The sequence below is a fragment of the Euprymna scolopes genome, chromosome 10 (genome assembly GCF_053919585.1).
Source record: "Euprymna scolopes isolate OS-2025 chromosome 10, ASM5391958v1, whole genome shotgun sequence".
Taxonomy (NCBI): domain Eukaryota; kingdom Metazoa; phylum Mollusca; class Cephalopoda; order Sepiida; family Sepiolidae; genus Euprymna; species Euprymna scolopes.
Window position 1 is genome coordinate 137,052,994 of NC_136491.1, and position 7,500 is coordinate 137,060,493.

Here is a 7,500-nt window from a genome sequence, read left to right on the forward strand (position 1 = left end):
TGTTTTTTATACCAACTTAAGAATGCGACTACTTTTTTTTTTTTAACATGGAAGTCACCACTTATCAAGGCCCAAAGGCCACTCGGGGATAAAGGTCATTGCGTGTACAGTAATCAATGGGACAATATCGCAGCAATCGTCAGTAATGGAGATCTGATAAAGTGTCTTACTTAAGCGAGCGGTTCATCAGAAACTTGTTTATGTTGGACTTGAAGACATCCAAGTTGTAATCAGGTGGGAAATAGGCGAACGGAAGAGAGTTCCATGTTTAATAGTAATTATACTCTTTAAAATAAATTAAATCCCACAAAACTTATCCAGGCCGGTAAAAGAGTAACTTATCTTGCCTTTGGTAACATTTATCTATCTGATCTCATCTTGTATACCTTCAAAATTTAGGGTTTTTTTTGATCTAACATTGATATTAAAATGCAGTTTTTCAATTTGAAAATTATTCAAACGAACTTCTTAATATACTCAGTCGTGAATATGCGAGCGACTGCATATTCCTTTGACAAACGAGCGATCATTAATTAATTAATTAATTAATTAATTATTTTTATTAGATGGTTGGTTTCGTTTTACTATTATGCTTAATTATTTTTATGCATAGTTGCTACATTGTGCATAATTACATAGCATTTGGGAGGAAAGCGTTCTAGCTCACAGGCACGTTTTATATATATATATATATATATATATATATATATATATATCCCGATCGGTAGTGATTGTGTCACCCTACACTGATGATTCACGAAAGGATAAAAGACTAGTGTCTGTAGGTATTAAAAAAATATATATTATTGTAATTATTATGTCAGCCCCTTTAAGAAACTCGGTTGTTATTGTTGAGCACGTTAAAGTTGAAATAGAAATTCGGTCACCTAAGCTTGCATGCGTAGATCACTATGGACGGATATCACAATATTTAAAAACTAAATGTTAAAATTTCAACGATATTTCTCGCAGTTGAGATTGGCCGTAAGGTTCTTCTTCTTCTTGTTTTTCTTCTTCTTAAAATACGTTATATTGGCGTGGACGTATCGGCGTCAGTTAGAGGCTAATCAATAAGACTGGAGAATTATGTTTTTGTTTTAATTCTAGACGATGACACCCAAATCATTTTTTTAAACTTTCAAAATCATTACTGTATATCGGGCACAATATGATAGTCGATTGAGTATTGACTCTATAATAATAAATATGAAATCTGCATTTATTAAAATATTGAGATTTTGCTGCATTGATATTAAAAGCCTTCCTTTTCTATTTAAAAATGATTAAAACGAATATTTATTATACTCATATTATATATATATATAGCCCTGGTCAAAATCATAAGACCACTTAAGAAAGTAAGCGTTTACGCATATTATCGAATTTTTAATCAAACAAATAGTTGAAACCATTGCCAAAAGGGAAAATATGATGGAAGAAAATGAAATCTTGATTTCTTTTTATCCCATGTACTGAAAACTGAATCAGAAAGTTCCTTTATCGAATCATACTGGGTTCCATCTTTGAACACTTCTTTTGCAATCCATCCCCAAAGATTTTCAATGGGATTGAGGTTCGGAGAACATGCTGGATGATCTAACAATTCTATATTATTTGAAGAATATTCTCATGCTTGTTGAGTAGTGTGTATCGCAGCGTTGTCTTGCTGGAAAATCCAATTTCTTCCACGCAGACGTGGACCTTCATTCCTGATAGAAGCATTTTCAAGCATTAAAATGTACTTCAATGATGTTTGCCGGCCTTTCACTACTTGCAACTTTAGGGTCCCAGCTGACGAGAAAGCACCCCAGATCATTAAAGACCCTCCTCAACTATGCCGAGTTGAAAAAGTCTCTTTGGGCAAATTTTTATCATGCCAATAGTGTTGAAATCCATCTGGACCATCTAGATTAAACTTTTTTTTTCTTTTTACACAGTGATCACCACTTATCAAGGCCCGGAAGCCACCCAGGGATAAGGGTTATTGCAAGTACATTACGTTAGTGTGGAGTACTTTTTCTCAGTGGAGAAAATTAAATTTTCCCACTTCTCTTCATCCCAAGTCTGGTATTTGACGGCATATTTAAGTCGGTTAGTTTTGTGCTGTTCAAGAAGACGTCGCTTTAAATGATTGAAACCCTTCATTTTCAGATGTCTTCTGATGGTTTAAGGACTACATTCTGCTGCTGTTTGGCTTTTCAATCGACTTGAGCTCATACTGGAGTTTTTTTTAAAACTTCATCTGATACGGCGATCCAGTGATGGGGTTATTTTTTTGGTCGACCTGGACTCTTTTAGTGCCCATATTGATCTGGATTTCTTAAAAAATTTGTGATGACCGTTTTGCTACGATTCACTTCGTTTGCAATGGATCTATGGGAGAGTCCACCCCTATTAAGCTCAAAGATCCTTCCTCTCTCAAACTCTGGTAATGGTTTCCCTTTTGCCCTTTATAATTTAGTAAGATGTTTTTTATCCACTAACAAGTTGCTTTTAGTAACAGAAAGCTTTTCGTATTCATTTTTTCAAAACTAGCCGATTTTATTAAAGTGGTCTTATCATTTTGACCAGTTGAAAATGTTTGTTTTTTAAAAAATAATTATTAGATCAGGGTTAAGGTTTCGAATGAAGCAGATTTTTTTTTTTTTCCATCATATTCCATCATATTCCCTTTTGGCAATGGTTTCAACTATTTGTTTGATTAAAAATTCGATAATATGCGTAAACGCTTACTTTCTTAAGTGGTCTTATGATTTTGACAAGGACTATATATATATATATATATATATATATATATATATATATATATATATATATATATGCGAATGACTTCATAAATGTTAACTAATTCGTATATTCCTTTGAAAAACACGCTTTCATTAATAATTTATTCATTTTATGGTTTCTTAGTGGATGATTAGTTTCATTTAACTATTACGGTCAGTTCTATTTATGCATATTTTCTATATTCTGCATAATTCTGTAGCATTTAGAATGAAAATTTCTAGCCCACGCACACGCACACGCACACACACACACACACACACACACACACACACACACACATATATATATAAAATATATTTGTAGTCATCGACATACAGTCCTGTTTCGTTGTATCACAACTCATCAGAGCCGCTAGACTAGCATATCTCCCAAGTCTAGGATCGAACCTAGAACCGTCGTGTTGATAGTCGGCAGTTCACCCCTCGACCACGGAAGCGATGCCCGCAACTAATCTGTCCGAATGTCTATTTAAATAAACACCCGTCCGCTACTTGTACAGCGCTTAAACGCTTGTTTGTAAACAAATCGCGAGCTCCGCATTTTTCAGGCATATTAAGCAGCGAGTGAGATTATTTACGACAATGCTCAACCCAAAGAGGGGGTCTTTTTAAAATATATTTGTAGTCATCAACATACAGTCCTGTTTCGTTGTATCACAACCCATCAGTGCCGCTAGACTAACACCTCTCCCAAGCCTAGGATCCAACCTAGAACCGTCGTGTTGACAGTCGGCAAGTCTACCCCTCGACAACGGAAGCGATAGGTGTGTCAGAAACTTCGTGAAATGGATAATTCGACCCCCTGTCTTTCCAAGCTCATAACTAATCGAAAAATGTAATTCAAACCATCATTTTTTTTTAAATTAAAGGAGCAAGGACACAGGTTTCATTAAAAAACAAACAAAAAAAACAACGTGATTTAAAAAAAAGGGTTTTAAACTTCGGACTTTACAAGTGAATTTCTAAAAAACACTTCTTTTTTGTTGTTTTAAATTTGAATGTATTATTTATTGATCTTTTATCTTCAATTTGTGATATATAACACTTTGGTGAGTAAATTAATTATTTACTTTTTAATAGACATTTAAAAATGGGAGGGGTGAATTAATTCGACCCCCTGTCTTTCAAAGCTTATAACTACTCGAAAAATGTAATTTAAACCCTAATTTTTTTTTCAATTGAAGGAGCGAGGACCAAGATTTCATTAAAAAAAAAAAAAAAAAAAAAACAACGTGTTTAAAAAAAAACGTTTTAAACTTTGGACTTTACAGGTAAATTTCTAAAAAAACGCTTCTTTTTTGTTTTAAATTCGAATATATTATTTATTGATCTTTTATCTTCAATTTGTGATATATAAAACTTTGGTGAGTAAATTAATCATTTACTTTTAATAGACATTTCAAAAGGGGGGGGCGTGAATTAAAAAAAAAACGTTTGTCTAAAATATTATATTCGGTTTATTGGAAAGAGCATAAAATTTCACATTGACCCTGAAAATATCGTAAAAAGAGAATCAATAGAAAAATTTTGATAGATTTTTAAAGTTTAAAAATCGAAAAATACTGAGCTCGTAAAATTCAATTAATTTCATTACTGTTTTTTTTTTTAAATAAAAAAAAAAATATTTCTATTACTTTTTATACAACTTTAATAGTTTATTTTGGAAGTATAATCCATAAAGAAAATAACCCACTTTTAAAAGAGAAATTACGAGTTTTTTTATATTTTATTCGCAGTTTCGTGTTAGTTCCGATCCTTTGTGTTAAGTAATTCCTAGTAACAAAGATGGCGGCGAAGATTCAGTGCAGTTCCGATCTTGAGTGTTAAGGAATTTCTAGTAACAAAGATGTGGCGAAGAATCAAATGCAGTTTCGTGACGAAGACGACGGTTAACTGATTGAATCCAAAATTCGACAATTTTTATATTAAGTTTGGGAGCTTCTGATTGGTTGTTTATTATAATCTGTGATTATAAAAATGATCGTCGAAATCAGTGGTGGCATACTCCATTAGGAGTCAAAAACATTTTAACCCCCCCCCCTTTTTTGATATAATCGAAAAATCCTTTCGGATTTAATTTGGTTTTACTTGAGAAAAGGAAAATAAATAAATAAATAAAAATAATAAAAATAAACAAATAAATAAACAAATAAAGTTACATTTTTTTGTTTTTGCTTGTTTTTTTGTATTTTTGTTTGTTTTGGGGAATTTGTCTTTATTCTTATTGGTCAAAAAGAATCATTAATATATTGGCACAATATTGGCAAAAGAAGCCATTTTCTTCAACAAGATCTGGAAACATTTTATTAGGTATTAGTTGGTTAATTTGGTTAGTAAGATAAAAATGGTCGCAGTTTAACGCCGTGCCGCGACAATTTACAATCTATTATTTTTTTGTGTATGATTTCGACTGTTTATGCTTCGCTTTTTGGGTTTCTGAAAAGAGATTTATTCATGATCGGATTCCAAAGAGTTCGACTATAAAATGTTTAAATTTTATCCTTTTTATAGGTTTATTGAAAATGTTACATAACTAAGAGAAATAGATTTTTTTTACTTATTTCATCCCTTATGAAATGATATCTGATATCAATATGCTTCAACCTTTGATGAATCATAGAATTATTTGCTAATAAGATACTACTCTGGTTGTCACAATGAATTACTATAATTTGTTTTTTACTTAGATCTGGTTTTAAAATAGATTTTAGAAGTTTGTTCAAAAAAATTGCCTCCTGCGCGGAATGGGTGAGGGCCACACATTCTGCTTCACAAGTAGAAAGGGCAACAACTTGTTATTTTTTAGTTTTAGAAGAGATCGTAGGTTCAGTCTTTGACAGCCTAAAACAGTATCCCGTTATACCTTTTCTATCCTCAGAGTTACCCCAATCTGAATCTTAAAATCCTTATAAATTTAGAGGATATGTTGACTTTTTAAATATTAAAGATTGTCCCTTGGTTCCTTTTAGATAACGAAGGATTTTTTTTGCACAATTAAGGTCCTTAATTGTCGGTCTCGATACGTTTTGAGATAACTTTGTTACAGTGTAATATATATCAGGCTTAGTTGCAGTCATTAAGTAGATGAGACTTCCAATCATTTCTTTGTATAATCGACCGTCTATTAATTTTGCTTCGGTCTCTATATTTTTATTTCTATCCATTTCAACGTTGTACGCGGTTTGCAATCTTGCATTCCGAGGAACTTGAGCAGAATTTTTCAATGTACCGTAATTGGTTCATTATTATAGTTTCATTTTCACAGGTAAATTTTATACCGAGGAACCATGACAATTGTCCAAGATCGGACATTTTTAATTTTTAATTTAATTTATTTTTAACATCTTTTAAAGTGTTGTCACAATTTGAGGCGACCCCAAAAAACAAAATCAACAATTTATTACCTACATTTTTGTTATACATGCACGCGTCTAGGGGACATTGCTTGAATTCTTGTTCTATTAAATAATTATGGAGTGTTAAATTCCAATTGTGAGCACTTTGTCTTAGTCCGTACAACAATTTATTCAGTTTCCACACGAAATTTTTATTTTTCATTTTAAATCCTTCTGGAGGGAAAATATAAATTTCGCAGTCAATCGGAGCATTTAAATAAGCATTTATTACATCCATTTGATGTATTTTAAATTGTATTCAGCGGAAAATTGTAATAAAATTCTAATTGTCGTTAAATTTGTTGTTGGTGAAAATGTGGCAAAATATTCCACTCCAGAAATTTGTGAAAAACCTTTTGCAACAAATCTTACTTTAAAAGTTTCACTGTTAGAAACTGTGACTTTTTCTTTTTGGAAAAAACTCAGCTTGAAGAAATTATATTCTTATCTTTTGGTTTTGCGACTATTTTGTATATGTTATTTTCAGATAAAGCTTTCAATTCGGTTTCCATAGTTTTTTCCCCCCATTCTTGGTGATTTTCTGAATTAATCGCCCCATTATAACTTTCCGGTGCGCTTTTCAACGAGTAACAGTAATCCACTGCGTAGTCTTGTATCTTTTCAATTTTTAAGAAGTCTGGCATTTTTCGCTCCCTTATCGGGTATCGACGTGTCTGGTTAATATTTACGTCAGTAGTTCTACTGCAATTGTCGTCATTATTAATATTTTCATTGTGATCAATACTAGGTAATATTTCCTCACGTTTTTCATCCACTGGATCGCCATTTTTATTTCATAATAAAACAGCTAGATACAACGCGCGGCTCTTTACAAACAGACTTCTTTCTCCAACGTTACAACATGGCAAGGAAGAAGAAAAGGAAAAAAAAGAAACAAAACAACACACTGAAGATGGAGTATATCTCTGAAATATATTTTTGATAAATTTCAAACAAGTAAAATATTTGTTTATTTTCCTAATATTACGTTGTGATTTAGCTTTCAAGCACACTATATGCGTATTTTATTTTATTAAAATTAAAACGTTTCTATATGAACTCTCATCCTTAACATAAATATTTACATTAATCCCAACCAAATAAAAAAGCTCAATATGACGATAATAGGAATAGAGCTTAATGCAAGAAGCATAAATGAAAACCGTAAATTAAAATTTACATGTAAACTTTATTTTTCGACAGAACACCTCAAACAATGATAATTAATTCTTATTCTGCGGAGTTTCAAAGAATGCAAAATTCTTCTCTTCGGAGGAAAGAAATGTGTTAGCACATTTATGCATATAGAAAAGCTAAAA

General features: G+C 31.8%; 1 protein-coding gene across 1 annotated transcript in view; it reads left to right on the forward strand.

The window, feature by feature from the left end:
• The window catches only part of LOC145286426 (uncharacterized), a 33,883-nt gene that overhangs the window by 13,241 nt on the left and 13,142 nt on the right, over positions 1 to 7,500 (forward strand). The window lies entirely within an intron of this gene.